The sequence below is a fragment of the Mobula hypostoma genome, chromosome 12 (genome assembly GCF_963921235.1).
Source record: "Mobula hypostoma chromosome 12, sMobHyp1.1, whole genome shotgun sequence".
NCBI classification, from domain to species: domain Eukaryota; kingdom Metazoa; phylum Chordata; class Chondrichthyes; order Myliobatiformes; family Myliobatidae; genus Mobula; species Mobula hypostoma.
Window position 1 is genome coordinate 71,232,161 of NC_086108.1, and position 10,362 is coordinate 71,242,522.

Consider the following 10,362-nt stretch of genomic DNA (forward strand, 5'->3'; position numbering starts at 1 on the left):
TCAAAGATGAAAAGGGAATGGCATTGAGGAGTGAAATGGCAAGGACTGAGAAGCAGAGTTAAATGGGGAAATGAGGAAGGGGTGAGGTGGGGGAATGAGGGGTGAGGAAGGGGTAAGGAGGGGTTGGGATGGGGAAATGAGGAAGTGGTGAGGAGGGGTTGGGATGGGGAAATGAGGAAGGGGTAAGGAGGGGGAAATGCGGAGGGGGTAAGGAGGGGTTGCGATGGAGTGTTGTGTACAGAAGGGGGAAAAATAGAACTGCAGATGCTGACATTTGAAACAAGAAATTATGGATGAACTCAGACAGTCAAGCAGCATGTCTCGAAACAGAAACTACGAAACATTTCTGGTTATTGACCCTTCCCCTAAGTTTACTTTAGCTGCAGGTCCTGATGAGATTAACTATTAGGCACTTGGAACCACTCACCAGTTTAAAGGTGCTATACAAATGTAAACTACTATTGATCTGCAACAAAGTTATAAGAAGATTATATACTGTATTGAGATTGGTGATGCTCGTTGTTCTCCATGCTAATTCATTTACTGAATGCCAAAAGGATGACTGCAAACGTTGATTCCAGTTGTAGGAAGCACAAATGAAAGTCCCCACACACTTTATGCTGAATCTTCACTTGCAGCCTGTCCTTGCTGATCCCAGTGGCAATTGTTCTTTACTTTGACAGTGCATCCTGAGAATTTTATAAACACAAAAGCAGGAAACTCAGAGCTGACTGTCATTGCAATTTATGTCAACGACATCAATCAGAATTGAGTAGCTGCATTTCAGGAACCTGCAGAAAGCTTAAGAATATTCACACTGAGCAGTTTTGGATTAAAAAGAACAGGTATAACTGACTTCCCTTTCATATTGGTGCCAAAATAGTCGCATGCCCTGATTAGATACCAAAATAGATAAAATCAAAAAATGTAGAAACTCAATAAAACAATTAACCAGTCAATATGCTTGAAAGTCTTTCTGAGATATTTATGATAAAGTTATTAGCAGTTTAAATAAAACACATGCTATCTTTGTAAGTACTAATAAATCCAATAACAATATGAAGGCACTGCTTCTGACTACTTCCATTGAAAACTGTAAAAGAAACCATTTATCCAATACACCAGTTCAGTTATTCAATGAAGTCGTGGCTGATCTGTAACCTAATTTCATCCATCCAACATAGCCACATATGCCTTGCTGCAAGCTATGACATTGTCCATGGATTTGCCCAAAAGTTGAACAGCATTCATTCCAGAATTCAGCATTAAATTAACAACATTCTTCAGTCTTCACCTATTCAAATACTCGGCTTTGCAAATTATTCTTATGTCAGCTACTTCCTTAATGTTATACACACATACAAGCTTGGTGTGTCTTCACAAAAAGAGTGTTAGATCAGTCAGTTTATTTTTTTTAGACGTACAGCGTGGAATAGGCCCTTCAAGCTGCACCACCCAGCAATCCCGATTTCATCCTAGCCTAATCATGGGACAATTTACAACGACCAATTAACCTACTAACTGGTCTGTCCTTGGACTGTGGGAGCAAACTGGAAGGGCCAGAGAAAAGCCACGCTTTGCGGGGGAAGGACGTAAAAACTCCTTACAGATTTCGCCAGAAGTGAACTCCAAACTCCAAATGCAACAGTGTTGTGCTAACCACTGCACTACCGTGGTGCCCAGTTTTCTCCGATGTTTTTATTGTGAAAACACATGCTGCAATTGAATAAGTGGCTTGGCCTATGCAGTATCAGAATCAGCTGACCCAGATCTGGGTCATACCCTCCAAATATCCGGACCTGCCTCTCGGTTTTTTGCACTACCTTACTTTCCTTTTCTATGTTCTATTTATGATTTATAATTTAAATTTTTACTATTTACTATTGATTTGTAGTCCAGGGTGTGCGAAGCGCAGAATCAAATATCGCTGTGATGATTGTATGCTCTAGTATCAATTGTTTGGCGACAATAAAGTAAATTAAAGCTTAAATATCACCGGCATATGTAATGAAATTTGTTTTGTGGTAGCAGTACATAATAATAAAAATATAAATTACAATAAGTATATATACTAAAAACATTAAATAAGTCCGAATCAGAATCAGATTTATTATCACCAGCATATGTCATGAAATTTGTTAACTTTACAGCGGCAGTAGAATGAAATACATGATAAATAAATATACAGAAAAAAAGATTAATAAATAGTGAAGTTAAAATAAGTAATGCAAAAAAAAACACGGAAATAAAAAAAAAGTAGTGAGGTGGTGTTCATGGGTCCAATGTCCATTTAGAAATTGAATGGCAGAGGGCTAGAAACTGTTCCTGAATCACTGAGTATGTGCCTTCAGGCTTCTGTACTTCTTTCCCAGTGGTAACAATGTGAAGAGGGTGTGTTTTGGGTGGTGGGGATGATTAATGATGGATACTGCCTTCCTTAGATACCGCTCTTTGAGGACATCTATGGAGGCTAGTAGCCATGATGGAGCTGACTAATTGTACAAGTTTCTGCAACTTATTTTGATCTTGTGCAGTAGCCCCCCCTCTCCCCCCCACCCCCCGTAATACCAGACAGAGATACAGCTAGTCAAAATGCGCTCCATGGTACCCTTGTAGAAGTTTTCAAGTGTTTTAGTTGACAAACTAAATCTCAAATCCCATTCTTTATAACTGCATCAATATGTTGTGTCCATGATTGTTGGCTAGGCATAGCTCAAATGCTATCTATAAATTTGCTGATGATACAACCATTGTTGGCAGAAGTTCAGATGGTGGTGGAAGGGTGCACAGGATTGAGATATACCAGTTAGTTTTGTGGTGTCGCAGCGACAACCTTGCACTCTATGTCAGCAAGTCCAAAGAGCTGATTGTGAACTTCAGGAAGGGTAGGATGAGGATGCACAAACCAATCCTCTTAGAGGGATCAGAAGTGGAGAGAATGATCAATTTCAAGTTCCTGGGTGTCAAGATCTGAGTACTGCAAAAAGAGGAAATATAGTGAGGTAGTGTTCATGGGTTCACTGTCCATTCAGAAATCTGATGGTGGAGGGGAAGACGCTGCTCCTGACATGTTAAGCATTTAATATAAAGTTCCTGTACCTCCTCCTTGATGGTAGCAATGAGAAGAGGGCATGTCCTGGCTGATGGGGGTTCTTAGTGATGTACGTATGCCACCTTTTTCAGGCATTGCCTTTTGAAGGTGCCCTTGGTGCTGGGAAGCCTTTGCCCATGATGGATCTGGCTGAGTTTACACCTCTCTGCAGCTCTTTCTGATCCTATGCAGTGGCCCTTTCATACCAGACAGAGACACAACCAGTTGGAATGCTCTGCACAGCAGACATTTGCGAGAGTCCTTGGTGACATACCAAGTCACCTTAAACTCCTCATGAAACATAACCACCATTATGCCTTCTTTGAAATTGCATCAGTATGTTGGGCCCAGGATAGATCTTCAGAGATATTGACACCCAGGAACTTAAAACTGCTCACCCTTTCCACTCTGATCCCTTGAAGAGGACTGATGCCCATTCCTTTCACTTCGCCTCCCTGAAGTCCACAATCAATTCCTTGATCTTACTGAAGTTAAGTGCAAGGTTGTTTATAATGTAATTTGGACAGAAAGGGCTGTTTTCTTTGTACAGCTGGCTACATAAACAAATTCTTCTTATACTTGGGAAACCTGGGAAGAAAACAGAAAATCTGTTCCATAAATCATAGAAATATTACTATAGTTATATTTAACCAACAATTCAAGTTCATCCAACACACTTCAAAGTTGCTGGTGAACGAAGCAGGCCAGGCAGCATCTCTAGGAAGAGGTACAGTCGACGTTTCAGGCCGACACCAGAATTCCTGTTGTTAGCGTTTTAAAATTCAAGTTCATCTTTGAGAGTATTCGATACCTTGTATAAATATGGTTTCTCCATGCGATACATGCTTACTGCAATATGCTTCTGTAAACAGCTTGTTTCATGCTGAAACTTGCCATTTCCTCACTGGTTTTCTAATTGACAATGACTGGCTCTTCCATTCCACATCGTTCAACAGCACCAATTGCATTTTTATTGCTTCTTTAACAAGAAGAAAACATACAAAGATTCCACACAAAAGAATAATCAGACAAAGGCAGATGAACAGTTAGCAAATGCCAAGAGCTTGGTCAAAGAGAAAGGTTTTACTAATGAACCTACAGAAGAGAGGAAGGTGGAGGCAGAGATTTCCTGTGTGTGAAGCCTCAACTCAATGTGTGTGTGGGTTTCCAAGTCCCATTTTGCTCTGCAATTGAATTATTGCTCAGTCAGCTTATTCTTCAAACACAATCACCCAATTTGAGCCAACCACTTGTATTCATATAAAAATTTCTCTATAACATATTTACTCATAAGAGGTAATGATGTATTGATGCATTGATGTATTTCCTTAATATTACTATTAGATCTCACAAAAAGAAAAAGAAAAAGCTTGTCCCATGTACAATGGAACATCCTTAGCATACAGTGAATTGTGTGTTGGCATCAAATCAAATCAGCAAGGTTGTGCTGGGTAGCCTGCATTTGTTAACATGCTTCCGGCGCCAACAAAGCATGCCCACAATCCACTAACCCTAACCGTAGGTCTTTGGAATTTGGGAGGAAATCAGAGCACTTGATAGAAACCCATGCGGTCATGGGGAGAACCTACAAACTCCTTATATAGGCAATGTCAGGTACTGATCCCGGATTGGTGATTGCTGGTGTTCTGGCAGCGTTATGCTAACCACTACACTATTATACCACCTGATATTTAATTCAAACTAAAAGTTCACTGAAAACTTCCAAATGATTTCAACTGCCAACCTTATATAATTACAATAGCCTGGGGTACAAAGTTAAACATTATTCAGACCAAAGGCAACTAACCAGGACCGCTACTAGGGTTAGAAAAGAATAGCTGTGTCAGCACATCACTTCTACAAAAATAAGCAAACTTGCACTTTTATCTCTCCAGGTAACTACAAGCCCACAGCACAAGTGCAATATACTTGGGCAGGCTTACGCAGAAAGATGACAAGGAGAATTGGCTTGTGAAATTGCAATGACTCATACTGGCAAAATTGCAGTGTCCTTAACAAAGACACAGAGAACTTCACCTTAAGGTAACCATGTGGCTACATATGAAGTACTCCAAAGAGAATGCAGTATATGAGTGAAGAATTTTTAATGAGGGGGGTTTTGGGCAAAGTGTTCCAAACCTGAAGATTTTCCTCAGAGTGGATATCTATTTCTAGGGCACAAACAAGAGAAAATCTGCAAGTGCTGGATATCCGAGTAACACACACAAAAATGCTAGAGGAACTTCGCAGGCCAGGCAGCATTTTGTGTGTGTTGCACCTACTTTTAGGGAACTTGAAGGACACCTGAAGCTGATGAACCAAGTTCAAGGTGAGAGGAAAAGAATGTCTATGTTGGTTCTCACTCTAGGATATGTCTTCCCATACCCATGGGCCAAGGAGCAAATGCAGATAACTTAATCTATTAAATTAATATAGTTTAGCCTACTTGTTCCAGTTGTCATTATGCTCACATTCCTGAGAAGATACAAATACAGGACAGAAAAGATCACAGGCATTGAAGCCATGCATGATATCTGGACCAATAAAATAATTATCAAGATGAAACTGAGGGTACATGAAGATGGAAATATCATCTACCTCATAATTTTCGTGAGGCATGGTAAACTAGAGACAATATAAATGCATCGAACCTGTGAAAATCTAGGCACAAACAAAACTTTGTGATCTTCTAAGACGCAGGATGGATGAACTACCAGAAAGTCAAATGCTGCAACTTGAATAGGTATGTGGATGACTTCTACAAAGCCTCCCAAAAACACATTTGCTACCCTCCCTAGACAGCAAGACAAAAGGAAACACAGAAGGAGAACAGCAATCATAGCTACTCCAAAACAGAACTCCAGCCTCTGCCACCACCTTGCTGAGAGGTATTCTCTTTTTTAAAAAAAAATATTTTTATTTGGATAAGGTATAAGTATACAATCTTTTCACATGTATAACCTTTTCCATTTTTTATATATGTATAGATCTATAATTATTTATACATTCACAAGTACACATTGAGATGATATAAAAAGTAATTAGGCACTTAAATAGATAATTATGTGCAGTTGTAATTCCACTCTACTAGACTAAGTATTGATAATGGTTGTAAAAAAAAGTAATAATAGTGGATTAATAATAATTTCCATTTATCTCTTCTGGACCATTTCTTTCTGGTCCAAAATATTGTATGTAACCCTATCTAACTTCCATCGTAGGTGTTTAACTGCAAGGTATCTCAATGAAGAGGAGGGTATGAGACACTGAACAGCACAGAGGAAAGTACTACATATCCCACAGGCATCACTGGGATATGTACGGCAAATCAATGCCTAGGACAGGTTGGTTGACACAGAAGAAAGCAGAAACCTCACAGATTCATAGGAACCCGAGTTCAATCACAAACAAGAGAAATTCTGCAGATGCTGGAAATCTGAGCAACACGCACAAAATGCTGGAGGAACTCAGCAGGTCAGCCAGCACCTGTGGAAGAGTACAGATGATACTTTGGGCTGAGAACCTTCAGCAGAACCCTACTAAAGGGTTTCAGACCAAAACGTTGACTGTACTCTTTTTCATAGATGCTGCCTGGACTACTGAGTTCCTCCAGCATTTTGTGTGTAAACTGAATTCCAGGTGGCAAGGCAGAAGCAGGTGCCTGGAGGCCACAATAAACAGGACTAATCTCTCCTCTACTGAAGACTTGCATGGACAAAAACACCCTTGCAATGTGTATATCATGGATCTGCAGTGCATAGAGGGTATTGAATCTCTGCCTCCAAGGTGGTGTTGGTGAGATCATTAGAAATGTTGAAGGTGAAGATAGAACAATATTTGAAAGATCAAGGAATTGAGCTTTATGGGGAATTAGCATAGAGCAGAGGCCAGCACAAGTAAGCCATGATCATATCAAACTGAAGGACTGGCTTGAGGGGCCAAATGGCTTCCTCCTGCTTCAGTTTTCTTGTGTCCTTGTGCAACACAGTCCAGATTCACGACATGTGGGATATTGGCCTCCTTTAGTCAGAACATCATCTACAATAGAAAGGAAATAATGCTGATAGTATGAAACCTTGGTTGGACCTCAGCAGGAAAGCTGCCTGCAGTTCTGGTCACTTGGTATGGCATCTGTATACTGACGAGGGTACAGAAGAGATTTGCCAGGATATTGCCTTGGATGGAGCATTTTATTAGAAGGCTACTGGAGAATCTAAGTCTGTTCTCCCTGGATGTACTGTGAAGCCAGAAGCTACAGAAAATTATCTGGTCAAGTCCATGCAGATCAGTTCATTCCAGGATAAACTAACTACCCTTTTGAGATCCAAACACTCAGGATCAATCCACTGATATCACACTAGTGTTCTCTGATCATCGTTGGTTCAAGTTATCTGCAGGAAGACTAGAAGGCCATCAGGGGAAAATGGAAGTTGAACATGAAACAAGTGAAACTGGGGAATTTGATGAGTGGTTACTTAGATTGAAGAATTGTGAAACTCTGCTTTAATTTCCCAATCTATTACTGAGATGCATTAGAATGAACATCACAATTCTTCACTCTCAAATGTGTTTAGAAAGGGAAATCCAGAAGGAAATGTGCCTACTGCAGATTGAGGCATAATCTTACTTCTTCCAAAAGGTTTTCACAGAAATCCTTCAGACAGCACAAGGTAATTTTATAACACAGCCTTTCAGAATTTACATTTCTCGGAGTCAAGGTTTTAGTTGAACAAAAATTGAATAATCTGCCTAGCAACTCGGCAGGTTGTCTAGGTTGGTGTGTTCTTTCCAGATGAATATCCTTGGAAGACATGGCATGTGTTTAAGGCCCAAACCTGCTGAACTGCACACTACTTTGCTTCTAATGGGAAACATCGCCTTTTTCTACATGCAGTAAACAGTGGGAGGAAATCCTACCCACTGGAAATGCATCTCACTTAATACAGATCACAGGATTCTGTCCACAAGCAAAGACTGCCCTGGTGATTCACTGGGATCAAATATCTGCTTCCATGTGGGACAATGGAGTAGACACTTGCTTGGTCAGCTTGACCAGAGGACCTTTGACAGAATATTGTCCAAGAAAGTAATGGATATGCTTTCCAAAATGGGCTTGGTAGGAAATTCATAATTGAATATGACAGCTCTATGCAGACATCAGGAGCACAGTTCTACCTAATAAATGGGAAATAAAGCTTCCCAAATCAAATGTCCCATTGGTTGTCTAGACTCTCAGGTAGGATATTGAATATAAAAGGGGTGATGAACCCAGGTAGTTAAACCCCATTGCCGTCTTTCTGTCAGGTTCACAATTGGTCTGCAACTGCTGAGCAACTATGGCCATTGCATACTGGTCACTGGCTCCAAAGAGTTAATTGCAGCAAAAGCAAGGCTATGCTCTATGCCATCTGGTCTAATTGGTATTTCACCTCTTTCTGCTGTTCTGTCCAATTATTTAAAGTGCCAAGGAACATGATTAAGGTTGGAGTGTTTGGCCAGGATGAAGCAGGAAATGGCACTGTGGGAACGGTACTCCCTCCCAGTTGGGAAAAGGAACTGGTCATGTTTTTATTGTGTTCTTTATGCTTATTGTGTTTTCCACTGCTGCACGCATCCACAATAACAATCATTTCATTCTCTTTTATAATCAGGTACGGAAAGATGACAATAAACAATCTTGAATGTTGGGATGCAAGATGCTCGCACTGTTTCTAAATATTGAGTAGCTGTACTTCATTCCTGGCTCCCACGCTGCAGCAGTAATCAGTCTTTTTCTTTGGAGAAAGAAGATAGATTTTGTTTATGGAGATCCAATGAAATTCCTGCAAATGACTGAGAAATCCACTCAACATGGTCTTCAACCTTTGCATGTGGCTGTGTCAAACTATGAAAAGATCATTGGTAATCCAAGTCCAATTATCACTGGATGCTTTAGTACTATTACTGTTCTTAAGGATGGGACTGGAACATTCCACTCAGTTGGACCATATTACACTTCCTTCCCCTTATTGAAAGGCCAATATAAAAGTGTTTTTTTTTTAAATATACTGAATGTTTTCATGATCCTGCAAGATGATGGTCAAAACTGACTGGAAATAAACAGCAGGACCTTGTTTGATTGGTGGTAGTAGGACTCCGCTTGTCAGATTATTCATGCACTGTGAGAGTAGTTTTGCCATATGGTACACTCAGGTCAACTTTGCTTGTGGGAGATTGAGACTTGTATCCAAACTGGAAATGTTCACGTTCCAGGATCCGGAAGGAAATGCAGTGGCTTTTGTCAAGGTTCATCCCAAAAAAGCTATGGAACATAGGGATTTGCTCCATCAGACCCACTCTGCTTCCAGTACCAAGGAGTTGATAACTGTTACAGATTGACACATTTCAAAGTCCAGAACTGCATGCTAATTTACACACAAAGTCTGTGTAGGTAACACAAATGCTCTAAGGGGAAAGACCAGTTTAAGGCCCCTCACCACTGCACACAGGGGTCTGAATAAGTATAACAGCACATGTAAAGAAGTGTAATGTAAATAGCATAAGTGGAATGTCTTCTAGAGTATGGGGCTATACTGTATTATATTTGCAAATTCAGAAAAATTATTTTTGGGGAAACATCTTTGCTTAGAGATCCAGATTCAAACAAACTTTGGTACTTTCACAACTCTCAAATTCACCACACTTGACAAAAAGACATGATCTTCTAAAATTAACAGTGAATAAGTCATTGGCTAAACCAAATTTCCTTTCCATTTAGATTAACTGACCTAACACATGACGTTTTCCCCCATGTGATTAACAGTTGGGAGAGTTTTAATGGAGTTAATAATCAGCAAGCTGATTTTGCCACAGCATCACAAAAACCCCTCTAAAAAGCATAATTTACATGCACTCCTGTTTAAGAGTATTACCTTCTGTGGCAGGAGAAATGTTTCAATATTATTTTTTCCTGCATGGCAAATTCTTACCTTTCTAATAGCACTTCCAGAACTTTTAGTAATTAGCATAAAGACTTAGCCTTCTGTCAGGACCTTCATTAGCAAAAGGGTTTCTTCCAAACAGTCTTGAGGAGAATAGAAATTAAAGCCACTAATATCCTATGACTTGAACAGTCACCCCAAGATGACACCATCATGGATACTGTTCTTGTTCAACCAAATTGATGCACAAATTGTGGAAATGTGGCATCAATTGCAATAGAGTAAAACCAATACTATTGCAATATTTTCTAGTTACCTTACAGTCAACCAGAATAGTATTTGATTTTATAC